The following is a 27,564-nucleotide window of genomic DNA, read 5'->3' on the forward strand; positions in this document are numbered from 1 at the left end:
TTTCATATTATGCAACAGTTCTTGATAAACAAAATTGTACAAAATAATTTTTAAAAAGTTTGTTATGGCTGTATTGGCTGCAATGAGATGATACAAGCCATTTATATTTTACTTGTATACCTCTGTTATCAGTTAACCCTGCATTAGGACCACATTATTTTTTTTGTGTACTGACAACACAAAACAGAAAAGAGCCAGGTTTTAAGGGGAACAAAATTAGGTTTCAAAGCCATGAAGTGCTCTTTAAAGCTGCCTCTACACTAAAAAAAAAGTAATACTTCAGTCACACTCCATTCATCAGTGGTTTCCACAGGCTAATGGAAGCTGTTCAACGTGCAACAGGATGAGAGTCTTTCTTCTGTGCAGATCACCATCCGTTTTCTAAGAGAAATATAGAACAGTGGGTCCCTGTTCTGGCTGCAGGCTCATAAATGTAGGTGTAATGACATTTGCTGTACCAGCCCCTGATAAGCAGTACTCAAGGCTGCATAGAATTTTCTGAGTTATTTTAAGAGGGAAGTGTTGCCTCTGAAGTGGAAGAGTTATAGTCTGTATGATATTTGCTTTCTGTCTTTGGAGACACTGTATGTGTGCAGAATGAGAAAAAAAATTATGTCCCCATAACGATTTTGTCAGGTTAATTTGATCCAATCCAACATGAGATTTCTAATTTCAATTTCAGTTCTATTATTTTGACAAAGATGCTGCATATGTAGGGCAAAAATAATAACTACATTATATCACCTGCCAGACTGAGCTGATGGAAGCGATGAATTCTGAGTTGGAAGCCACTATAATTTTAATTAAAGAACTCTGATGCTGTCTGGCCACATTACTAAATTCACTGTCTTATTGTTAAATGATTTTTGCCATTAAAAGATAAGAAAATTGTTATATGCATTTTTTTTCATTTTAGTGTGCTTTCAAATCTGTTGGTAACATTCAGATGTTGCCCTTATACAGCTAAGTTGTTTCAAAGTTGAGTTAATTTCAAGGTTTTTTTTTTAATGTACTCGTTGTTCCTCATGTTATTAAATTTTCTTGCCACTGTTCAAAGAACTGATTGCTTTCCTTAGTCAAATATTGACCAGAAGAGCATCTGCAATTATGATCACATAGTATGCTTTCTCCAGAATAAATATTTATAGACTTAAAAAAAAAAGTTAAAAACCCTATTCCTGTTACACAGTTGGTCTAACTTCATGGACTCATCTACAGCCATTTTCATTCCTTCACTGTCACAATGGGAGCATAATGGACTGTGACTACTAATAGCATTTTACATTATTCCTATCCTGTGTCTTCTTGTTCAGGCAGGCGAGAAAATTCTGACTGCTATTGACAGGTCCTGCCTAAAAGGAGTGCTGGAACAGTGTAGAGGCTTCTTTTCTCTCAGTACCAGGCCTCAGAAAGTATTTTGTACATATTGCCCCCTGGAAACTGAGAGGTGGCAGCTTTTGGTTGGTATGAAGGGGAATATAACAAACATTAGAAACAGCTCAAGATTTTAATTCCTTTTGCCCCTTTCTAATCTTTACCTTCAAGTGGTACTCCCTGGAGAGCTTGGGTTCAAGTCTTCCTCACTTCCTCACTGAGCCAGTGTTTTTGAGGTCCAGCATTAGTTCCCAGGGCAACAGTCACCACTGAGACTCGGCACTTGCTGGCAGCAGTGCCTCCATGAATCCCTGAGCCAAGGGGCTTAATATCCTTTATGTAAAGCTCTGGATGTTGTCTTAGTTAAGTAAAAATTTTTCTGGATCTGAATTTGGTATCTTCCATGAAGGCAAATGATGCACTTTGTGGGTTCAGTATCTGGAAGTTGGGCACTATAATATCCAAAAAATAGAAAAAGAAAAATAAAGACCAAACCAAACCAAGAAAAAGAAGGGGAAAAAAATGATGAGCATATTCTGCAAAACAGAATTTCATGGAAGCTAAAAGTTTCAGAACCAGAATGTAAGGATGCCATATTTCAGGTTCAGAAGTACACAAGTAGTACATTCTTAAAAGGAACACCATTTTCATATTTCTTGCTGACTTATCCGGCATCACTGACTCGTGTCTGCTGATGACAGTGGTTAATTGGCCACTTTTGTCTCTTGTGCCTGCTTTTAACCTCTCATACAAATACAGCAAGTCCCTATCAGTAGCCTTTTACAGATAATTTCAGACACTTATTCTTTTGACCAAGAGCAGGTGAAACTCACATATTCACCTCTCCACAGTTTAGCAGGATGTGATATTAAAAATTATTTAAAATATCTACACCATTAAAATTTAAGCACCAAACTTACACTCCTGAAATAAATTAGTACAATACACCCAACTTTGCAAAAATAAATAATAATAAAACAGTTCACCATATGGGACTCTGTCAAGCTCTGTGCCTGTGGGTGTAGGCTAGTCATCCCAAAACACCTTTTGGTATCTCACTGTTTGTTTTTAAAACACATAAAGGCAAAGCGGCAACAATAATAATAATAAGAACTAACCAAGTATTTTTCACAAGGGGGTGCTTACTAAGTAGCAGATATTTATGAAGCAAGAGTAAGGCAGGCAAGTGCATATACCCTCTTTCTGTTCACTCACATATACAAGGGCAAATACAGTTCAAATGACAACATGAGTTTAAAAGAATTTTTCCCAGCTTTCCTGATTTTAATTGCAGAACATCCTCTGGTCTGAAGAATAAGGGCTAGAGAAGTTCTCTTACAATTTACATATATAGATCTTAATGTACATTTCATCTGCATCATATCTTTTTGATAGACTACCTTTTGTATAGTAAGCTTTAAAAGATGGAGAATCCTGTATTTTTCTAGGCAAATCAGTACAGTGTTTTTTACTCTTGCTACTAAATTGCATATAATTTCTATTCTGAATTTGTCTAAATTCAATTTCCAGGCATTGGATTTCATTATCCTTATTTTACTAAATTAAAGAAGTCATTATAGGAAGTCTTCTCTCTGCTGGAGTACTTCTGAAGGCCATGATCACATCACATGTTAGACTAATTAACTACCCTGAGTCCCTTAATTCTCTCTAGACCTCAAATCAAGTTTGTTGCTCTTTCCTGAACTTTTCTAATCTTTCAGCATTCCTTTCCAAAGTGTGGGTAGAATCAGACATGGTCCTGCTCCATAGGAGCCTCACCGTGGTGACAAAAGACTGTTACATTCCCATCCTTTCCTGGCAATTCTCAGCTCAAACTTCCGAGGACTGAATTGACCTTTGTGGCTTCAACAGAGCAAGGGGAATTTGCATGCAAATTATTTGGCTCCTAGATGTCTGACTTTTTATTTAGATATGCCAAAAGGCATTTCTCTCTGATAAACCTGCTTAACTGCTTTGTTCTTAGCAAAATAAAGCAATTTACCTGTGTTTTTGTAATTTGCTATTTTTTCATAAGGACATTTTATATTTTCTCCAGATCATGCTTAGGGTTATTGAAAAGCACAAGGAACTCAAAAAATATACATGCATAAAAGGATTACACAAGTTGAACATGATGAAGCAATTTTTAGGTTGTACAGTGAAGACTGTCAGCTTGTTTGCTTTGCAAAACAAAACATAATTGACCATACTATTTGAAGTTGTTTAAACTCAATGTGATACACTGTTGCTAAACAAATTTCTAGTTTTAATTGAAAAAGGAATCTAATTTGTTTGGCAAAAATAAATTCCCTACTCAGGCTCATGTGAATTTGCATGAGCTGTACTTCCACCCTTTGGGTTGCCCCAAGGAACATTTCCATGCAGCACATATACAGCTCAGGCTGCACACCATGTCACATAGTCAAGGTTAAATCCTGACTAGTCTTCTTTAGTGCCAAATTTCTAAATTTTTTCTGCAAATCTTTCTTCACCAGTAAGCCTGAAATGTTTAAACACTTTCAATTCCTTTCCTGTGCCTGAATTTTATTTGTGATTATTTCAGTGATGTGTTTTAACTTCTTGTACCCTTAAAAAGAGGCATCCTACAAACTTAATCAGGAAACCTAATGCCTGAACAAACAGCAAATGCAGAGCTCACAGCAGATCCCACTTTGCAGTGGATTTGGCTCACTTTTCCAGTCCTAACTACATTAAATGCTCACTCCAAAATGATGACTTAAGAGGAGGAGAAGCCATTATTTGAAACTGGTTTAATCTGAAAGTGTACCTGTAAATTTGTTTGATTTCTGTTCAGAAACCTAGTGCCTAAAAGCAGTCAGTTATATATATCAGGCGCCTAGCAGGAGTGGGGTTTGGCTGTCCTTTTGGAAGGGCAGTGCACTAAAAGAAAGCATATCTGGGTCTGGGCTGTCCCAGCTGCCACTTCAGTCCTTCCTCCTTCCTTGTTTGGGTCTCGTTGAAGAAGTTGAGGCTGGAGAGCAGGGAGTGAGAAAGATCTCAGTCTGATTTCAGTATTCATTTGGGGCTTGTTGAACAGGGTATTTGGAAAGAAGGCTGCTTTCTCCTTGTAAATGGAACATGAATTTTATCTGCAAATCTCAGAGAGAAAGTGGCAAGTGGAATCCACAGTGCCAGTTCCAAAGTAATTTTGTGTAATGCAGTTGTGTTTTCAGAGCATTTATGAGGGTACCTTGGATGCTAATTTTGATACACTTTAACTATAAAAACTATTCATTTGAAAAACACATGTGACAGGTTTTCTGTAGATTTATTAATATAATCATGATGAGCAAATTAAATGAAGAAGACTTCCAAGGAGGGTAAATTCACTTAAAAATATGGAGAAAAGGTAATTCATACTTAAATAAGACTCTGCCAAGGATGACCATACATGAACCCACAGATTGTTTCACATTGTGGGAGAGCATTTCCTCTGATTCAGAGCCTTTTGAGTTTTTGTTTTTCCTTCATATGATAGCTAACTGATAAAAACATTAGAAAAACAGTTGCACTTTTAATCACACTTAAGAGGTTTCCATGAGAGGGATGGTACAATCACTGTATCCAATACAATAAAAGTTAAATTACATCCCAGTCTAGGCTAATTGAGATTGTATACACTGAGGAAGCAGCTGGATGTTCTGTCAGGGCAAATAGATTATTTTCCTATATTCAGAATACATAACTGGAGAAACAACATGTTCAGACATTACTCTGTACACACACATAACCCAAAGTTCAGAAACATTCTTCCCAATACAGAAATGCTATTGCTTCTTGATTCCTGAAAAATCAAGAGATTTCTTCTCAGGTAGACTGAAAAAAAGTATTGAGATCATCTGAAAATTCCCCAGGCTAGGGACAGAAGCTCCTGTCCTAAGTCTTATTAGAAACATAAGTCATCATTTCCTTTGACCTTAATGGAAGAGGCATAGTTAAATCCAGGGTAATCATTTTATGAGACAGAGCTACATCTCTCCAGAATACTTGCACAATAATCAACTGAAACAAATTTTCAGTAATGTCAGAGCAGCAGAAGCAGACTGGCAGAACATGCCAAAGCCATGGTTGATGGGCTGCTACACTTTTAGTCACATGTCCATCTAACTAACCAGCTTAATTACTTCCATTGAAGATATCTGAAATAGAGATAAAAGAGAAAAATCACTTGAGTTTAGAAAATAGTTATTCCTACAGCTGTTACTTGAAGTGCTGTTTGACTAATAACGTATCAATATAATATAACAAATATGAACTTAGTCGTACAAATGTTCCTGGGATTGTGCTCCTTATTTACTCAGCTGTGAAAATAAATTCAGCTATTCCCTTGATAATTGGTAGAAATGTATCATTATATTAATGACATCTCTTGAGGATGAGCTACAAAATGAAGTTTATTTGGGAATATTTTCAGCAACATACATAATGGCAGATTTCAGAAAACATTTTCTTTGAACAACGTGCACTGCTTCTTATGATCATAATTCTTCTGCATAATTATCTGTTAATAGTCCCTTTAGAAAGCTGATAGGTCTAATCAGAACTTGCATAATTTCTGTTTAACATTTTAGAAAGTTAGCAAGTCTTCACCAAAGGAAAACATCTCTGGCAAATAGTACACCTCAGCTTATTACTGAAAGAGATATCTGAATGTATCACTGAGTGTGGCTAGCACAGACCTTTCCTGTGGGAACTTTTTTCTTTCTTCTTCCTGTGTTTTATAAATAAAGATAAAGTTTGGATGTTATTAAAAGCAGTTTCTAGGGATGTGGACAGTTCAGGCCTGGCCAATCAGGCCTAGGGGGAGGCTTCGAACTGACCAATCTGGGTGACCTTTGAAAAGTCTATATAAGTTGGAATTAAATAATAAAATTTTCTTCTGGATGCTACCTTTTGAACCCAGGTCTTCTTACTCTGCTAGCGGCTTAACAGCAACAACTGAGAGTTTTCCATTCGGGTAAAATTTCGTGTTTTGTTAAATCAAAATAATTTTGACTATGGGAAGTCTGGAGATTTATAAATTCTTAAAAGAAATATTAATATTTCTGAGTATGAAATAGACAGGAAACAGAATTTGTACCAGCAGACAGGTATAATCATCTGTCTAATGAGTAAAAACATTGGTTAAAAATAAACAGTCTTTGGTCAATGGCTCCATCCCAGTGCTCTTCAGCTGGTGCAGTTCCAGAGGCTGTCCTGCACAGGGACAGTCACAAACCTGTCATTTCCACCAAAATGCAACCTGGAGCTTTAGGTGGTGTACTGACAGCCCTCTGGTTCTGTCATTTTTTGCAAGACTTACCAAATTATAGATTTCCTCATTTGTTTATTGTTACAAAAATTACTTGCTAGAAATGCTTTGATTATATTCAACTGCCTTAAATTTGATAGAGGCAGAAGTGCCTTTTACCGATGATGCAAAGCTTGCACCCTTCTTGGCTCAGTTCTACTATTGCTCTCAAAATCAGAACTTCTGATACTATGAGGTATTCATGCAGTCTGTAGTTTGACTAAATTTCTTTCCTAAATCTTATCATGCATAAAGAGATAACCTAGCCTACTGGTATATGTGAGTACAGATTATTTTATTATTTGTGCCTTTTTCAATTGTATCAGAATGCTCTTAAGACTAATATGCAGATGGATATTTGCTGAATGTAGTTCCAGCATCTTGAACAAATAAGTCTGAAATGTTTTCAAAGTATTTTGATGGGTAAAAGTATAAGCAAACAAATGTTGTTTGTGCAGTAGTGGGTGGGAGACTGTTTCCTGTGCACTCACTTTTTTTTTAATTGAATTTAATTTGAAATGCTATTTGTATAGAAAATTTTAATACACTGTGGAAAACAGGACTGAACAGAGTTAAGAAGGAAGGTACAGGACTACCCAGCTCCTTGTGGTGTGATGGAGGCTTTGAGCATTTCCTTGCTCATACAATCTTTAACCTACAGAAGATCTTCAAGTTACAGCTAAATAACATTCTTCTGAATGACTATGCATGCAATTTTAGCAAGAAATAGAACACAGAAGGCATATTTTGCCATAAATACAGTACAAAAAAAAAAAAAGATGGTTTTGTGGTTAGGATGTAGTAGTGAAATTCACAAACCCCAGGATATATCCTCCTCTGCGTTACATTCCACTTCATTACTTATGTTAATGTAAAGGCCATGAAAACCATACCATCTGATAGTTATTGTTTCCAGGGAAAAAATAACTGCATGGCAAGAATCATAGAATACTGGGTTGGAAGCAAAGTCAAGGATCATCAAGTCCAAACATTCTTGCCAAAAACTGATTTAGATAAGGTGACCCAGCATCCTGTCTAGCTGAATCTTAGAAAAGTCCAGCACTATAGAAACCATGTCTTTGCAGTCCCCACCCCTGCAATGCTGGTGAGGCCTCCCCTAAGCCTTCTTTTCTCAAGACTGAGCTAATGCAGTTTCCTCAGACTTTTCTCAAATGACAGATTTTCCAGTCTTTGGTTAACTTTGTGACCCTTCTCTGGACCCTAATAAATTCTCTAAAACTAATATTTGTTGCTACCATAATGCCCATGGTGAATTCCAGTCAGTTCAGAGGAAATTACTCAACATCTTGTCTGTTTTACACTGTTGGAGTGTAAAATAAGCATAATACCTGTTAATCCACCTGTCAAGTGGATCTGAGACAAACATACAATTACCTGGAAAGAAGACATTTCTAAAACAAAAATCCAGATAAGCTATCCCCAGTCTTAAACACTGTCTAGGTGTTATGCAGGCTTCTTCCTGACTCATCAGACAAATTAGATTTCACTCACCATACCTTTGACAGTGGATTTGTGCCACCACCTTAGCTGTGATTTTCGGGATTTGTTTCTTTACCTTTCTCGCTGCTGTTCTTTCTTTTCAGGCGTCAGACGTACATCATGTAACTACTTAAAACTGTTACCTGATGTGTTGGTTTGAAAACAAACCAGTGGGAAATCACAAGTCAAGATTGAAATTAAAAAATAAGTGAAATAATACAAGGAAAAGCACTGACAAAGTCAGATACAACCTAACACCCTGTTAGGGTGGTAGTAGCAGTCCAGCTGAAGTAGTCCAGTTGAAGCGGTGATCCTGTGAAGGTCTAGTCTCCAGCTGAAGATCCAGTGTAGCTCTCGTCCTCTGGGAACCCAGTAGACAGGGCTAGCTCAGGCAGTTCCAAGGCCAGGTTATATCCAGGTGGGAACACCTGGCTCCTCCCTCCTCGGCAGAGCATCTCACAATGGGATGAGATAAGTCCATGAGTCACACGGTGGGTCCCTGATGGCTCATTGCCTGTCATCCGGAGTGGGTCATTAGCAGCTGATAGCAGCTAACGGCCCACAGCTGGTGGTAATAGAATACTTAACTACATCTATATTGCAACCTAGGACACCTGATCATTTTAAAATATATTTTTTTCAACAGATTCTTAAAACTTATTTAGAAGAGGAATAAGAGTTAAGTTTTTATCTTATTTCTATGTCTTTCAAACATACAAAAGAGAGGGAAATCATTGGCTCTCTGGATGTGTCATTTGAAAATAAGATCTTAAAATATAATGCAATCTAGAAATGATTCACTTATGAAATTATAGATTTTTTTCCCAGAAAATTATTAATTCTCAGATAATTCAGGATAATTTAAATAAAACTTTCTTATGAATTCCAAGTATATATTTGTACATCAAAAACACCTAATCAGAATAATATCAACAAAAACTCCCAACAAGAGATAAATAGATTAGCCAAGTGAGATTTGTCTCACTAAAGATGCAAAACCCAGATGTCCATATATATAGAGATATGTACTCAAAAGAAAAATGCCTTCAAGGCTTTCATTACAATGCCTTGGGTAGCTAAATTTTCTTATAAGGAATTCCTGGGTGCCTGCCTGAAACAAGATGGTGAGCCCTGGGCTGATATATTCCTTTACAATTCCAGCCCAAAAAATTCTGCTTCTTGCTTCTTATTCTCTTTTTCCTCAGAACAAAAAAATTAATGGTACAGGAGATGTAAGGAACTAGCTTCTTAATTTAACACTGACTTAGCAATTTTTAGAGGTTTTACTACATTTGGAAGAATATCAAATAGTAATTGTTTGAAACCAAATTTTTTTCTCTTGTGATCAAATGGTCAGATTGGGTGGTGCATCAATCCTGGATGGTGGTCTGGCTATCCCCATGTCCTGGCACCTGCACTTGAGAGAACTCCCCAAAACAGGGACAATTTCCGTATATGCTCTATTATGTGTGGTGTTGGCACACCTAATTGCAGCTACAGTTACACTGTAGCTTCATACATGGTCTGAACGTAGGTGATGTGCTTGTGAGCACGTGTGTTTGTGTGTGCATCTGTGAAGAGGAAAACCTGTGCACAGCTGCTCTGTGCTCCCCAGCACAATCTGCGGCCAGCATTGTCTGTTCAGCTGTGTCTGTGCAACAGACACTCTGTCTGAGCAAAGACACTCTCTGAGCATGAATTAAGTTACCCGCTGCATGAAAAGCAATTTATTGATCCAGCCCCTGATAGATATCCTTTTGACTCAATTTTTACCTACTGTTAGCAAACCATAGATCTTTAAAGGGAAAATTCAATAACTGCTGTTCCTCGTGGGTACTGTGGATCTGGACAACCTAGAGCTTTGAAAGTGTATGAACGTGTAAGAGGAGTCCTATTCCACACTGGGCAAAAAATGGTAATAAAGGAACAGAGAGGTAATGGTACCTTGCTTCTTTGGGAAGATCAGGATTTAAATCCTTGCTTTTTCTGAGCCAAATCTGAAAGAAAATTTTAAGCAGCATCCCAATTCTTCACCAGCAGGCTGTAAGGCTGTAAGCTATTTAGTTTCCCCCACTTCAAAGAAAAGAAGGACCTATATCAATCTCTGGACAAAACAAAAAAGAAGCTAAAATCTTAGAAATGCTTCCAGTTTTAAGATGTATAACTACTCTTGGCAATTTCCTTGGAAGAGGTATTCTTCAAAAGAACGTAATCTTCAAATGAACAATGCCTTGATTTATGACAACCGGTTTATGAAGTTTTTGTTACACCAGGAAGATTCCTGCTTTTCTGTTTGCTTTAAAGTGAAGTCAATACACTTTTGAAAGCTTTTGTGTCATCCTAGCGAGGTGTATTAGCCAGGGACTGGGAGGAGAGCCTCCCTTTTTCCGCATACAACTTCCCTTTTCCTCCTCTCCCCCATGCCTAAGTGCATTTTTCTTCCAGCGTTGCTTAGGAAAAACTAATTCCTGTTCTTTCTTCATTCAGATGAGTGATTAGAACATCTAATCTTTCTCTCAGATGTGTGACAGGTTGGACTTGGGCCCTGGTTGTGCGGCTGGATCTGGCAGCATGCACACCCCTCTGCAGGGACTGGCTCTGGCGAGCTGCTGGCAGTGTGCAGCCTTTCACGGTCATGCTGCCTACTGTACTTCTTGTGAGTAACCATTTGGCCTCTCTCCATGCAGCTCGCTTTGCTTTCATGCCAGTTAAACAAACAATAACAACTTCTTTTCCCTCTTCTTTATTGTTTTCTTGTGTCATTGCTCCTTTGGTAATGGCAGGTGAGTGATATTGGCAACAGACTTCCCACAAATGCCAAGATACTAATTACTTGCTGCCCAGGACAGTATAGTGTTCAAATTCTCAGGACTCATTGATCCAACACCAAACATAAGGGCTTCTGTTAAGACAAATACAACATATTAATAAAAAAGCATAGTTATTAATGATAAAGGGCTCCAAGTGCCCATTATATAACATGCACACGCAGGGGTTTTTGACTTCAAATACTCACAGGCATTCAATATTTACAAAGAATTACATTCTTCCACAATAGAAGGAATACAAGGAAGTTTATTTTGTCATGCTCAGATTTCATAAAGCAACATTTTCAAGTACAACTTCCCTATCCTCAGTAAAACAAGAAAGCTTTTGTGTATCGAAGTACTAGCACAGAATTCAGATCCTGAGGAGCATCTTAAATATATTGAGAGGAATAAAATATTCTGTGATTTTAATATGACTTAATACAGAATACAGCAAAAATTATAAGGCAGCATTTGCCAGAATTTCTTCAGCAAAGTCATGGTCACCAGAGGAGACACTTACTATGAAAATCATACCATAAACTTTGATGAATGGTGAAGATGAATTATGTGAGATAACAAAAAACTGCTATCAGAGTATATTTGATGGATTGAGAACAGGAGTTGAAGTTAAAGAATGACATATAGGCAGAAGGAAAGATTTCAGAGTACCAGGAAAAGAAAAGCCTGTATTTAAAGGAATAGACAGATAGGTAGGAATTTTATTCCCAGTTCTTGAAACATGATCTTGACATCTCTGACATCTCTTGATGTCTCTGTCAGGTTTGGTATAGTGGTGTGGTAGTTTTCTTGAAGAAAATACCTATTATACAGATGCTTTCCACTAATTTTTTGGTTTCTTGGTTATTTTCATTAGACACACACACACAAAAAAAAAAATTGAATCTCCAAACACGATAAGTACAAAAACCTGAAAACATAAACCAAAAATTTAGAAGTTCCAAAAGAATTCTTCCTTTGCATTCCCATCAAGGATTTTCACGGAATGCAAGCACTTTCTGAAAAAAGTGTTTGTCAAGAAACACATTTTCCCATTAAAATAAAGTTTTGCTAGAAAAGCACAGAGCAAATTTGGCCAACCAGCATCAGTACATACCTACTCTTCTATCTATCACAAAACAAGTTTTCAGTGCCCAAAGAGATGTGGCTTTCAGCTGACCAGGTGGACTGGAAGATGCAGAGCTAACCTTCTAAGAATACCCAGCTCAAAAAAATTTTTTCTCTTAGCAACAACACAATTCCTTCAATGACATTAATTTATTTCAATCACTTTGCTTTTAATTAATCCCAATGATTGTTCACTATTTTCTCACACAGCTCCTGCTGCCTCATGGATAAGGGTAGTGATGAGACTGTCTGCTCAGCTGACAAGATAGAATTATTTCTGGATTCATTCAGACTGTAGCATATATAATGACACACATCTGATAGTGACAGGATGAACACTCCACAGTATCCAGAGAGTTAATTGGCACAGCTTGGAACCAAATGCATGCAGGATGCAGACAGCAGATCTCCAGAGCCTGAGATGGGGTCCTTCACTATCAAGAACATAAAACTGGCTACCATGTCATAGTCGTGAGTAAGAAGGAAACATTGAAAGCTGACGAACAGAACACAGAGTTCATAGGATATCCAGAGAGTCTCTCTGAAATGCCTTACTTACTCCCTCATTTCCTGATAGAGCCAATGAAATGTCACTAACTTCTCAGTTTCATCACATGTTTGTTTCTGCTTCAAAGTTAATTCCTTGGGTTTTTTACTTTCTGGCTTCCTGGAGATTCACAGGGCAAGGAGTTTGTTTTGTTTTACTAATGCAGGACTGGTTATTGGTGCTAACTGTTTACACATCCCTCCTGAAGATGTCTGTAGCTTTCAGTCACTGGTTTGGTTTTGACTGAGCCAAAATGAGGTTCTGCTAATATTTTCCTGGGTTCACTGAGACTGAAGTTAGTTTTTGAGAAAGACAAGAGAGGGAGTGTTCACTGCTTTCACTCTGCCTTTACGTCCTTGGTACGCAATAAAGCATGGACATCAATTTATAGCACCTCTAAAATAATCTGCTTGTTATCTTTTTGGGCTCATTATTGCTTCTACTGCATCCAGCCTAAATAAAGTCTTATGCCATGACCACAGCTGGGAAATTACACCTTTCTCATGCAGGAAAAAATCCTAGATGACTGTGAACTTGATTCCTTCCTGACTTGTGTAGTCATGTACAGGTAAGTAAATATGATGAAGGATAGTTAAATTTGCTTGTAAGGAATTGATCAGTGCCTGCCCAAAACAAGGTCAGCCCTGGGCTCATAGACTCCCTTAAAATTCCTCACCTAATTTTGCTGAATATATGGCTTAATCATCAAGTCAAGAGATATATCAGGTCTAAGCCAGACAAATGGTTGCCTAGTTTAATGACATGGCTGTCTGGCTTGAACAGTAGCTTTTGCAATGATAGCTTTTGAACTGTAGGTCAGCAATACAGATTAACCAGTGTAATCTGTCATGACCAAACATCATCCAGAACCTCTCAGCCATAGTTCCAAGGCCCCACAGCTCCCTCAAAGAGACCCTGCTTTTCCTTTCCTATTCTTGTTTCCTTCAGATTGAAGAACTGATGGTACAGAAGTAAGGAGCTAGCTTCTTAATTTAGCCCTTTATTACTCAGCAGTTTTCAGAGGCTCTGAAGTCATCTGCTTGTTATCTCATTGTGCTCATTTTTGCTTCTGCTGAATCCAGACTAAATAAACTCTTATGTCATGGCCACAGCTGCGCAGTCACACCTTTATCATGGAGAATAAATCCTAGATGACTGTCAGCTTGTTTTCTGTCTGTCTTGTGCAGCCATGTGCAGATAAGTGGTTATGAATTGTTGCTTTTCTAATTTAGTATTTTGCACTTACTTTGGGAAGACATAAATATAGGAAAGCAGAAAGTACCAAAGAAAGATTAAATCACTGGAGAATAGGATAAATGTTCAACAGCTCTATGTAATCTATGTAAATTAACTAGTCTAGAGCAATGAAATTTATTAGAAATAGCACAGGTCTGTGCTGATAGCTTTTTAAATATTTTTTCTTTATTTTCCATCAAAGGTTAACTTTGATTGCTGCAAACAAAATGAATCACATGTTCTTTAAGAAAATATTTATTATAAAGATGACTAGCCTTTTAGTTGATCTTTTTCTGACTTAAGTAATTATTCAGATAACAGGAAAAGTAAACTTTTTAGGCAAAGGCATTATGTAGAAGAGAAAATAGATACACATATATGCAATTGGATACTCAAGTTCTTTGATCACAAAAGAATTTTTCAGTATGAGTCTAGCCCTGAATTATGTGGAGGTTTTGAAAAGTAGTTCTTCAGAATGATTGTTAACTTTTTACAGGTAGTCATGTCATGGCTGTCCAAGAATCTCAGGTGTTGCTATGCCATCTCAACTCCCTAGACTGCTTGCTAACCAATAAATGTGCTCCAACACCAGTAATGTAAATGTGCTCCAAACACCAGTAAATACTCTATGTCTCATATTAGACACTCTTTGAACCATTTAAAAATGTTTAGTTTATGTAATATGGATTTTATGGAGATCTGGGATACCAGACAGGAGCAAAACCCAAGAGTATTTTCCCAATAAAGTCAAGGAAATCTATGCTTTTATAATGTGATGGGTCACGCTGAATATCATCTGGATACATTTTAAAATTATTGTATGAATTAAAAATATTATATAGTAAATAAAGAACAGCATAACAAGAAAATACATTATATAGGCAATTCACTCAGTTTATGAGTATGCAAATCATAGATGAGAAGAAAAATACATGTAACAAATGTTTATGTTTAAAAGCAGAAAAATTCTCAAAAACATGTAAGACACCATGTTGGAATAAGCATTTTTTTGCTATTAACATAAAATTAATACCTTTAGAGTAAATAAATCACTAATATAAAAAAGATAATCATAGGTATAAAAATATAAGATCCCTAAACTACCTTTGTGGTTTCTATCCTGGCTTATTTTTTGCTTCTGAAACATTTCCAATTTGATGGTTCCCTGTCATGCAATTTCCTGTTACCATAATGAAAATGAAGTCAAATGTATGCTGCTCATTATGCTTCCTCACATTTGCTAAGCTTTTACTGATTTTATATTCTCACTGAGGGATATGTTATACTGTTTTTATATAATCTTATACCATTTAACACCTATAGACTGATGAAGTGAATGAACATTCAGTAAAAGGGTAGTAGCAGAAGTGTAGCTAGAACAAATGCCACAAGTGCAGCCTGCTCTGAACATCTGCTCAGGAAACTCTGCATTAAGAGAGTTGATAAAAAAAAATGCTGCCCTTCATAGGCTCATCCTTTTGTACTTGCTTCCTTTATGGTTTCTGTGGTATTTGCACCTTGATCTCTGGCAGGCTTACAGTTTTTCAGAACTACTTTCACAGGCCTGTGGAACTACACAGCGTGTAATATACAGCATTAATCTACTGCTCTGAAGTCATATTTGTGTGTGTTTGTATGGTACAACTTGTACTGACAGAAGTTCTTCAGATGTGCTTCAAAGTCAGAGGTTTTCCAGTTGCTCTTCACTCAGTTCTTCTTCACTCAATATTCTTCCTGTGCCAAAAGATAACAGAGCATATTACACTAAATCGTTATGCTTACATTTACAGTTTAGTCCATATTATTTCAATGGCACAACTAAAGGCTAAAAGGTATAGAATTCTTGAAAAAATATTTCTACAGACTGTAAAATTTCATTACTCCTGCTACTACCTCAGTTTCCAGGATTTGTTCTCCTGAGGGCTTCCTAAAGGCCTTCTGAAAGGATCCATGTTTCCTTTCTATAAGAATTCTGAACACAATAAAGAAGGAAGTTATTCAGAGCAGTTGATAACTCCATGATTTGTCTTTTTCTAATAACATTCCATATCTAGCAGTCCCTGTCTACTAATATGTAAATTTTGAGTAGTTCCTTTCCTACCTTTTAACTGACCATGATCTCTATGATCATGTGCATGCCTAGCAGCATAAATACGGACATTGTAGGGCTTGGCTTCACAAACAATGAAGCCAAATATTTACAAAATACCCACAATAGACTCCAATATTTGTTAGTGTGATTCACATTTAACACTAGTGTGTAATAAATCCATTTCTGTGTTGGCATAACCATTTGATTGCACTTTTTAAGATTCGCAGGAAACAAAAAAGGAAACTATTGATCTTCTCTCTGTGCTACCCTGAAGAAAAATAATCTCTGGAAAAAGTTCTGCACCAAACTTAGAGAACAGGTTGCCATGAGCAAAAATGAAATGTGTGGGAATGTGGAAGTTAGGATCAGTCAAATTACAGCAAGCACCGCAAACTGGAAAAAAAAAAAAAAGTAATAATAAGGAGAAAATTCCATCTTTATTTGTTGGGAGTTTTTTTAATATAAACTGTTGCACATCCTCTGCCTGAATCTTAATCTGCATTAGTGAAAAGTGCTTTTCAAATATGTTAGTTTCTTGATCAACTTTCCTAACTGATTAAAATATCTGCTGGAATGCCCCAGAAGAATGTATTTTTATGGGCATGACTTTTGCATATGAATATGAACATAGAAAATGTATGAAAAATCCATTACTGACTCTGAAACAGATAATTAGCCTCAAACTGAAAGTTGTTTTAAAAAAACCCCAACAACTTGATTTGTGAACCTTTTGACTGCATAATTCTCATAAATTAAATTATACTGCAAATTCAGAAGAGTGGTATTTCAGCACTTAGAGGTTGCCTTTTTAATTCAGAGCCCTTAAAATAGATCACAAATACTAATTTATTAACCCATAAACTCCTGAAAAAAAATGGTCTCCCTGTCCCTCTTTCCATTTTTCTTTGCTGCCCCAGCCCTGGAACCAGCATTTTGCTGGGCCCCTTCAGTCATAAGACAAACCTTTCCTTCTGAATAATTTCCACTTGAATATACATATCTTAGGGAAGCTGCCAAATCCTTTTCCTATACTGCTCAGCTGCAGGGATTTTGCTGCAGAGATGGCATCTAACTATACCTCAGGGGACTTTCATGAGCATTTGTTAAGACTCCTGAGGATGAAGGCCAACCATATTTGTTCATTCTTTTTTCAGCTCTCAATAGGATCTCAACTTATTGCTCTCTAATCTGCAGCAAGACGTGCTCTTTTGCAGTGATATAGCACCAAAATACACATTTTTCTGTACTGAGTGTATTGGAAAATCATGTGGTTTTAATTAGCTGTAAAAGGACAGTAGAGCAGCTGGTACTACAAAGCATATGAAAAGATTTTCCTTGCTTTGGTTTTGCACTTAGAGAATCAACGAGTTAAGTGCCTGCTTTTGTACAGTGAGTGATGAATGTGAATTATGTGGATTGGAGAAGGCGTGCGGTTTTAAACACAGACTCTTCCCATCTCACTTTGGTGCTGCTGGGTGGCTGCTAATTAACTCCTGCTCTAGTGTCTGTTTCTGGATCATTACTGAAACTGTGTTAGTCATAGACTCCCTGAGATGTTTTACAACATTTCTTGAATAACAGGCAGCTGGTGTACAGTGACAGCACACCATACAGGCTCCAGTCAACTGTGTACTCTCTTGTCTATCCCAGACAGGGGCTGGCAAAACAGAGAAACCTGCAGAAAAATCTTTGAGGGGTAAGAAGGAAGCATTTCCAGAGCGGGATTTCTGTCTCCCTGTTCTGTAAACTGCTGTGGGCTGAAAGAAAGAAAACAGGAATTTCAGGTGGCCAGGTGGCACATTTCCCTTCCCTGAATGTCTTCTTTTGGAGAAGCCAAGGAGCAGTGCCAAACGTGCTTCATTAATATTTCTTCAAGCTGTATGAATTTGTCTCATGTATTCAGTGGTACTCATTATAGGATAAACATGTTTGGCTCTCTGGCTTCAAATGCACACTGCTGGGTCATGTTCAGCCTCTCATCCATCAGCATCCCAAAATCCTTCTCCTCAGGGTTACTCTCAACTTATTTTATCCCTCAGCCTTTGTTGATACTGTGGCATTGCCCTGACCCAGGTGCTTGCACTTGGTCTTGTTAAACTCATGTGATTCCTGTTGGCCCATTTCTTGAGTCTGTCCAGGTCCCTCTGGATGGCATCCTGTCCTTCAGGTGTGTCAACTGAACCACCCAGCACTGTGCCATCATTCCCATCACCTTCTACTTAATTCAAGGATACACGGACTAAAATAGGTTTGTACTTCTTCATATTTTTCCCCATCTCACTGTCATTTTCAGATACTGGCAGCATTTACTAAAGCTTGTACAACTTCAGTTCCCTTCAGCATCCAGCATCACCATTCCCAGTCAGCAGTATTGCACTGTTATGATGTCATGGAAATGGAAGATGCATATGAGTCTTAAACAGACAGTATCAAAATTATAGATCCTTCAAATCTGTGCACATCACCCTTAAGGCTTTAGAAAAAAAAAATCACATTTTTAATCATATTTATACAATTTCATATACCATGTTCTAGGTACTAATATGAAGAGTTTCCATGTTTTGATAACTAATCCAATGTTATCACAGGAACTTTGCTGACATGCTGAGATTCTGGCTAAAGTTCCAGTCACATAACCACAGATTTTCTTTGTGTATACTTTGGTACATCTTTCAGACTGATTCCTCTAAGCCTTTTTCTCCTCCTCACAATTTCTGTGCAAATCATTACACATTCAAAATATTGCCATAGATTTTTTTCATTGTTTCCAGAAAAAATAATGGAAGGTGAATTATTTAAAAGGAGTAGCAAACACACAGTTTTAGAAAAACTTCCAGGTCAATGATCAAGAAATAGTATCTGCATCTTAAAGGTGGAGTTGCATGAGTTGGCAGAATGCTGATTTGTTGCAATGTGAAGAAGTATCTCCAGCTCATTTGATACTTCCACTGAATAAATTCCTCAGTGTGCTCTCTATATGAGAATTAGACTTAATCAATTACATTAGTGGGAAAGATATCTCTGGGGGAAAAAAACAACCAACAACAATCAAAAAACCCCAACAATTTTTAACTTACAGAAACAGCATTTAATTTTCTTAAATCTGTCAAAAATTAAAATCTTGTTCACTTAAACAGAACTCAGATGTGGAGATAATAAGGATAAATGAAAGGATATTTGTGTGACACTATTCCAGAATTAACTTTTGGTCCCCCAAATTTACTGAACTTCATTCTTTCAAGGTATTTTTCAAAACAGCACCAAATAAGCCACTAGATGTATTGGCTTTTTCCCATAAGAACATACACCATAGTGGCTGTGCATGTAGATCCCACAGTAGCATTGCAAATTCATCTATAGGGACATGGTGGGATCAGCTTGGACAACTGCCAGACACCTATACAGCAGCTCTCTCCTAAACCCCCTCCTAGACAGGACGGGAGGAGAAAATAAAATTGAAAGCTTGCAGGTCTGAACAGAAAGACCACTCACTGAGTACTCTCATGGGCAATAGAGACTTGACCTGTCAAGAATTAATTTAATTTATTACCAATTAGTTACAGTGTTGGATCGTGAGAAATAAAAGGCAAAAATTAAAACACCTTCTCCCCACCTCTCACCTTTTTTTCCCAGCCTCAACTTCACTCCTTCATTTCCAGGACCTGGCAGAGGAGGGAAGGAGACTCCTAAACTCATGGTTTGATGCATCTCACAAGTGCATGGCCTGTTCTTAAAAGCACAGGAAGTAGGTCAGATCTGAGAGGGATGCAGCTGTCTAGATACTCTGAGGTAATGGAGCTTGACCTACAAATTTCTGATGTGCATTGGATGTCTGTACAATGCACTGGAATTATGTTTGCCTAAAGTTTATTTTTATAACTTGGAATCAATTAAAATATGTGCTTCAAGACCTGAGTCTCACAAAACTGAATAACCTGAAGGATTTGTTTATCAGTTTAAAATATTCTGTCATAAAGGCTTAGAAATTTATGCCAAGCAAGGTGAAATACCTCTGGTTTCTGCCCAGCAGAGCCTCTCCCAGTCCTTCCATTTCTACGTCATCATCTACACCTGATTGATGGCACTTCAGGACTTCACAGTCTGGGATTAATGACCAAGTTCCCATGTCTTGGTTCTCTGATTTTGATGGAATAAGTGGGATTTGAATTGTGGATGTTAAGAAAGGAAAATATTTTTCCTGCCTTGCAATGGCTGAAAGGTCATTCTTGAGCTCAAGTTGTTTAAATAATTTATCGTGAGCTAGTGAGTCATAACAGAGTTACTGATCTGTCTTTTACTACAGTGACATTCCATTTTTTCAACTCTGTATTTTTTATTCTATGGTATTAAATAGCTCTCAGTCTGCAGTAACCAGAAATGTTTAAACGTGCTGCAACTGCATAATGACACATCAGATCTGTACCTTTTACAGTGTGTGTAGCAGAGAAGTGCCGTGATGGGATTACATGCTAAAAAGCGTTTTGCTTGGGAACAGAATTCCTCTACCAGGTTTGAGTGCATCATTTATTTTCTAAGCAGCCTTTGCATACTCACTTTGCAACAGGAGATGATATGAAACTCCAACAGTGATCTATTTTTTTCATTTTTGCATTGGCACTGAGAGCATTCCTACCTTATTAAACTTGTTTTCTTTATTTTGTGTACTTCAGTATTCTGTGCAGTCTAGGGGGTTGATATATACCTTATAGCTTTTAGTAACTCTGAAAAGTTGTCTAGAAGATAAAATTGCTATTATTTCACAAATTTAGTTTTGTAATTAGTTTTGCATTGTAAAATAACAAAGTATTTTTATTTTCCCCACCTAACTTAAAATATTTTTAAGTACTGAAAGAAGACATTCTGGATCACATTACCTGAGAGAATATGGAAATCCAGCCCCTTGAAAAGTGTATCTATCAAAAGAACTTTCCAGTTTCTGACTACTTTGATTGCGATATTTTCCCTCACCATAATTGCAAATGCTTCTAGTTGCTAGTGAAAACAGTCAGAACACCTTTTGCTAAGTAACACTGCAAAACTGACATTCTTTTACTGATCCTCATCCTCTTCATCTTAGCTAACCATTTCCCATGTGTCACTGTGCCAACTGCTGTTGAAATGAGCATACACTCAATTTATACTTCTGCTGGGCCTTAACAGGTGTTGGGGGGGGACGTGACAAATATATTTCTTTTGTTTCACATTAAGAAAAACCCCTCATTTCTACTTACCTCATTGTTAGATCTGCTAGTGCTACTGAATGCATTTCACAGTTAGGAAATAATGATATAAAGTTAACAAATGTGTTCAAGACATTAATTAATTGATTTGCAAGTGTTTTCCATTATGTGAAATCAAAGTGTTACAAAAATCAAATTTGTATGTTACCAAATATTTGGCCTAGAACTTGAATTGCAGTCTTGACTAGACCTGTTTATATAGACAAGGCCCCATCTGAACACACTTTTCTGCTTTTTTTTCTCACAAAGAAACTGTCAGATGATATAGCCAATGAAATTACCATTTCGGAAAATTGTGAGCCACTGTCATCTTTGCTGGACATTGTCTGAAATGATTATGAAACATGAATGAAACCATATTCTTTAGATATATTAAGACAACGGCACAAATTGTGTCTCGTTTCAGCTATGCTTATTTGCTTGGTTGCTGTGTGACCCTGATCACCAGGCATTAAAATGACTTTGATTTTGCTTGCACTACAAGGAACATCTGAATTTATGGAGTGGTATGTGATTTGAACTGATTTACATGCTGAAAATTCGATAAAAGGAAGTTTTAGTAGGTTGTGCCTAATCTGATCCCTTTTTTAAGATAAGATAATTTCCTTAGCAAGGGTAACTCTACAGACTTGATCTATTTGGCGCTCAGCAAGCTTTTGGCACAGTGAAACATGGGAAATTGTTAGTTAAGCTGAAGAGGATGAGGATTAGTAAAAGAATGTCAATACTGTAAGGCACTGGACAAAGAGCAGACAATGAGGTGTGTTGTGCTGACAAATCATCAGGCTAGGTGCATACTGCTGCAGGAATTCCTTAAGGAGCAGCAGTTGCTTGGCCGTGGCGAAAGTGAGGTATCTGCCAGCTGAGGCTCTTGGTGAGACAAAGTTGAGAGGCGCTGCCAGGGCTGGCTGATGAGTATCTGGTGATTGGCCAAAAAAAAACCCACCAGAGTGGCCATAAGGTCACAGTAAGGCACAAAGTGAGAAATACAGTGAGGCAAAACAGGACAGCGTACCTGGAAGACAAATACAGGAATTACTGTTGTGAGCTGGGCATTATCACTTGGAAACAAAAGAAGCAAAAGAAATACTTGTCAATACTATTTGGCCAGAAGGTATTAGGCATCAATGTGATGGAGCTGTGGAAGCAGCAGAGTGGACACTGACTTACAGTCCAAGGCACTCTCATTACTCTGAGCTCTTTATAACTGGCTGTATTTAGCACCTTGTCCAAAACTGAAATACAATTTCAACTGTATTGAAGGAAATTAAAAAATTAAAATAAAAAAAAAAAACCCAACAGATGACACAAAAATGCAGCTTGGATAAGCAGAAAAAAAGAGGACCCCATTTACAAAATAAGACTGAAAACAAAGGCTAAGAATAGCAACAGTATGGAGGGGACATTATAAAGACATTAAAACACAAGAGAATGGTGAGCTAGCTCAAGTCAGGCTAGTATCATCAGGCAAGACAAATGGGAATAAAGTACTCAGAAATAAATTGAGGCTTAAAATTAGAAATTCCTAACTATTATAGATGTGAGGATCTGCTGTTCCAGAGGAGCAACAAGGGCAGGAGCAAAAATTAAAAGATAATCTTTATCATCTGATCTTCTGAATGAAACTACATGATTCCTGGTTCCATGTAATGAATGAAACCCCAGACAAGGAAGTGATGTCACTCAAGAAGGTCCTTCAAGGATAACTTCAAGGAGCGCTCAGTTGATTTCTTAAAAAGCATGTTTATATCTTATCTGCAAATACACAACCACAGAGTGTCCAGAGGATGACTGCACATTTTCTGGGAAAAGCAGGGCCATGAACACTGGCACAAAAAGGCCTATGTACAGTAGTTCAAAGATGCAGTATCAATATTTCAGTGGTCCTCTATAAAACTGTGTGTTATGCATCATTTGTCCAGCTGTTCAATTGCATGGTGCTCCTTTGTACATTCCTACCTTTCTTGCAGCACTGCTCTCTGTGAGGGTTGGTGACTTGGTCTTGATCCTCCACGTCGTCCCACATGTCAGTGAAGTTCTATATTTTCAGTGAGAGGAAAAATAAATTGAAATGTTGAGAGATGTGCAACTTACTATGCCAGATTTGCTTCTTATTCCAACAGATACCTCATAAAAAATAATCACACAAGGTTTCGTAGTTAAAAAAAAACAAAAAACCCCAATCAAACAACAACATAAAAACAAACAAAAAAACACCAACCCACAAAAACAAAAACAGCCTTCTAATTCATCTTCACCTCTGTTCCTTCCTAGGAATACAATGTAGTGACTGTATTATATCTAGGAGCTCTACTGTGCAGGTTTAAGCCTCTGGTCTCTGCTCAGCTAAAGATCCTATTAAAATCAATGGATATTTTCCGTAACGAGTATTATTTAGCAGTGTTATTGCAAAATTTATTCCCATACCTTAGGCTTCCCTAAACAGTTCCTTGCCTGCCTTGACACTTATTTCTTTATACAAGACATTGTCCTATATGAGTTTTCTAGGATCATTGATTTTAGTGTGTATATGCTTGCTTCAAAGGCTCACTTTGCATGACTCAAGGTTAAATATATTTATGTTACACAATTGTACTGGGCAACTGAGCCCTGATTTATAAAGTATTGATATGTGCCTTACAACATGGCAAATTCAAAGCCAAGCTGATATCAGCTTGCTTTGAATCTTAAAAAGAATGTAATTTCTAAAATGCATTCTGCGTTATATACATAGATAACTTTGCCACATCCTCAGAAATTAATGAGGTTGTGGTAGCTACAAAGCTATGCATTTTTTGACACTGGACTAATCATAACACAATTTACTATTTGGAGAGGTTTTCCTCCCCCATATGAATGGTCTATGCATTGTAAAGATCTCAGCCTGAGATTACCTTAGCTATATTTAGTGTGCTCACAACTGGGAAGCCCTTATGCAAATTTAACAGCTCATACAAGCAACAAAGGGGAAAAGATGGTCGAATTTTCAGCTACATCTTCAGTGGCACAAAAACAAATGCACTATTCTAATATATTCTTAAAAGCCAGGGGTGCATCCTGTGAGTTCATCTCCAACATGTGGGGGTGCTGAGCCCTCAGCAGCTGAGGTGCAGAAGCACCAAGGACAACTGCACTGGGAAGGGTCACCTGAGATGGCTCAGTCGCAGGAGCTCGCAGTGGCGCTGAAACCCCAGCTTCCTATTACAGGGTATAGAGCTTTTTCTGATGCTATTCTGAGATGCAAGGTAAAAAGAAAAGCATAGGTGGGCAGTAAAGCAACATACCCAGAGCTCAAAAGCAGGGGAATCTTTTCATACCAAGAGGTCTATTTTTTCATATGTAAGTAGTTTTCATTTTTGCTTTTTCATCCCACAGGTATTTTTTAGAGTGTTGTGAATTACCGTTGAATTAATTTAAAACCAGCAGGTTACCAAATTTTCTTTCTAAATATTGAAAATTGATACCTGGAAGTTTATATATTCTTCTACAGACTCTGGTCATGGCTACTTGTCACTAAGGATCCTATGGCATGTTCTGTGAAAGCTGTGGTGTAAGGACCACATGCACAGGTGATTCTTCCTCGCTGAACTCACAGAGTGCAAGATGGACCCCAAGTTTTTAAAATTTTGTTCTTAAGGTGGTATATAATTGAAACAATATTATTTGTAAGATTAATAGAGAATTGGTGCCCTCGAAGGGATACACCGCTGTTTTGTTTATGTTCTCCAGAGCACTACTTTGTAACTTTTTTCTTACACATAGCCAAGAAATACACAAGCAGGCAAGCAGAACACACCCTGCTCCCTTATGCCATAGCAACGTGGCCCGCAAAAACAAGCGCTAAGTGCTGAACTTCTTTTGTGTTGAATGATTTCAATTTAGATTTATTATTCTTTTACAGCAGAAGAAACACGATGGTGTGAGACACCTCAGCTTGATGCAGAAAGTTGTCACATACTTTTACACGATGTTTTTAAAAGCAGATTTCTTATATTCTTCTGATACAACGTTTTAATGGAGTACAAGCATATATTAATAAATTTTGTGGCTTCCTGTGAGTTTGTAGCATAACCTGATTAGCTGAGAGTGGAGAATATTTTAAGCAGGCCTTTCGAAAAGTTGATAGTAATGAATAAATACCATATTAATATATGTTGCAGAGCTACATGAGGGTTTGTGATTTTGTTGGTGTTATATGTCTCATTAAGAGGCATCTTTAATATGCAACAGAAAATTATTTACTCTCCACAAAGAGAACCACAATCTTCAAGCAATAGCTGCTCACATGTCTCAATTAAAACAAATAAAAATAGATTTTAAAAAAAGGGGGATGAGGAGGAGAAAAAAAAAAAAGAGAGAAGAAGCTGTGGCAGACTGAAGGCTTTCCCACATAACCTCATCTTCTGTGAGTCCTTGCTACTTCGCAGGTTGCTGCCAAGGGCAAGAGACGGCTTTGGCAACTCTCTGCGTTTAACTCCCTGCATCCCGGGGCGGGGGCTGCGGGCACACTCCCGCCCGCTCGTCCCCGCCCGGCCGAGCACCGCCAGCCCCCGCAATGTCCCACCAGCTCAGAGTCGCCGCGGGCCGTCGGGCCACCCAGCTTCGCACCTCGGCGGTGCCGCCCGTGGCCGCCGGCGCTGCCCGCGGGGCTGGCCGGGGCAGGCGGCGGGCCGGGGTCGGCGAGCGGGCGGGCGGGGCGGCACCGTGAGGTCACGGCGGCAGCGCCAATGAGCGGCGCGGCGCGGCGGGCGGTGGAGCCCCGGTGTCCCTCGTGCGGCGCTGCATGGGGAGGGCGGCGGCGGCGGGCGCGGGGCGAGCGGTCCCGGCGCGCCCCCGCCCACCCGGGGGCCGGGACTGAAGGGGCGGTGCCGCTGCCCGGGCACAGGTGCGGCGGTGTTGGCGCTGGCGGTGGCGGTGTCGCGGGCGGGTGCGGAGCGCCCTCCTCCCGGCGGCGCCCGGCGGGGGATGTTCCGGCCGCCGGGGGCGCGCCGCCCGTGGGAAGCGCGCTCCTAACGCCACCTGCGCGCCGCGGGGAGCGCTCGGCGCGGAGCGGGCGGTCCGGGGTCGCCGGAAAGCGGGCAGGTAGGAAGGAGGAGAAACGCCGGTTCGGGCGGGTCCGGGGGGCTTTTGTTTGTTTGTCTTATCTTGTACGAGCGGGTGTCAGCGGCGGGGAGCGGCGTGCGGCACCGCCCGGGCCGGCAGCGCGGCGGGGCTCTCCGCGGGGAAAGTTGTGCGGACCGTCCCCGCTTCGAAGCGGCTGAGGAGCCGCGGAGCCCTCTGTCCACCCAGGGCGGGGGGCTGAGGCTGTGGCAGCGGCGGCAGCCACCGGAGGGCTCCGCGTACAGCGGCGGGGCTGCCCCGCTGCCGGGGGCGCTCGGAGGAGCCGCTCCCGGGGGCTGCTGCGCCCCTCGAGCAGCGCGGCGTGGAGCCGCTGCCCGCCGTGCGCCTCGGGCTCGCCGGAGTCGGGGAGCGCGGCCGGCCGGTGCGGTGTCCCGTCCTGAGGCGGCTCGCCCCGCAGCCCGGAGCAGGGCTCGACGTGCCGCCCGCTGTCGGGCTGCTCCCGCCGGGGCAGCGGGGAGTGCGCGGCGGTGCGCGGCCTCTCCCCGGGCAGGTCGCTGATAGTCCCCGCGGCTGTGCGCGGTGTCCGCTCCGTTCCAGATCAAACGAGGTTCCTCGGGACTGCGCTCCGGAGCGCGGGCTGCCGTGCGGCTGGAGTTTGGGAAGGCAGCGGTGGGCAGGGTGTGCGCTGCCAGCGCACCCGCAGACTGTCTGAAACAGAGCCCAAGTGTTTACCTAAAGCCAGAACTAGCCGTATTCCCTTCGCTCTCTAAGTCTCGGGGCAGAGAAACCCAAATGGACTCGTGTGCGGGGCTATGGATCCGCTCGTGGGTTTTTTTTTACTGATTAACTGGCTTCTGGTTGTCTGGGATTACTTTGGAAAAACGCAAATCCCGACTAATATCTGTGCTGACCATATATAGAAGTAGTTGCAGACAGAAGTACTATAACTTTAATATTGCTGACACAGGTCGAGAAACTTTAAAAACAGCAAGCAAAAGCCAGGATCTGCCCTGAGGATGTTTTTTGTCCAAGTGATATATTTTCTTGTGTTTGCATCCTACATTGACTGAATTATTCATACTATTTTTTGTTTGTTTACCTGCCTATACACCTCAAAGTTAGTGAATGATATATTGATTTTATTTCATCTGCCTCTATTTAATCTGGCAATATTTGGTTTGCTTACTTGTGTTGGACCAGGACTGCAGTAGGGAACGCTGCTTTTTCCAGAATGGAAGCCTGGTTTGATGGCTTTCAGAAACATGCCT

The 27,564-nt window shown here is 39.4% G+C and overlaps 1 protein-coding gene and 1 long non-coding RNA gene across 4 annotated transcripts in view; one reads left to right on the top strand and one right to left on the bottom strand.

The window, feature by feature from the left end:
* Positions 1-11,243: 11,243 nt before the first annotated feature.
* On the bottom strand, positions 11,244-19,880 carry LOC146439606 (uncharacterized). The gene is made up of 2 exons (XR_014850851.1): positions 19,616-19,880; positions 11,244-15,637 (listed from the first exon to the last, which is right to left on the bottom strand). It is a non-coding gene; the product is annotated as an uncharacterized LOC146439606 (long non-coding RNA).
* A 6,207-nt stretch (positions 19,881-26,087) lies between these two features.
* CHRM3 (cholinergic receptor muscarinic 3) overlaps positions 26,088-27,564 on the top strand; it is a 255,006-nt gene continuing 253,529 nt past the window's right edge. For 2 of the 3 annotated variants that reach the window (XM_085055545.1, XM_085055551.1), the window contains exon 1: positions 26,127-26,317. The gene's annotated coding sequence lies outside the window, so the exon portion shown is untranslated. Of the gene's footprint in view, positions 26,318-27,564 lie in introns of all 3 variants that reach the window. The other variant, XR_014850852.1, reaches the window with a different exon arrangement.

Source organism: Lichenostomus cassidix, chromosome 3 (assembly GCF_008360975.1).
Source record: "Lichenostomus cassidix isolate B80296 chromosome 3, HeHo_3.0, whole genome shotgun sequence".
Taxonomy (NCBI): Eukaryota; Metazoa; Chordata; class Aves; order Passeriformes; family Meliphagidae; genus Lichenostomus; species Lichenostomus cassidix.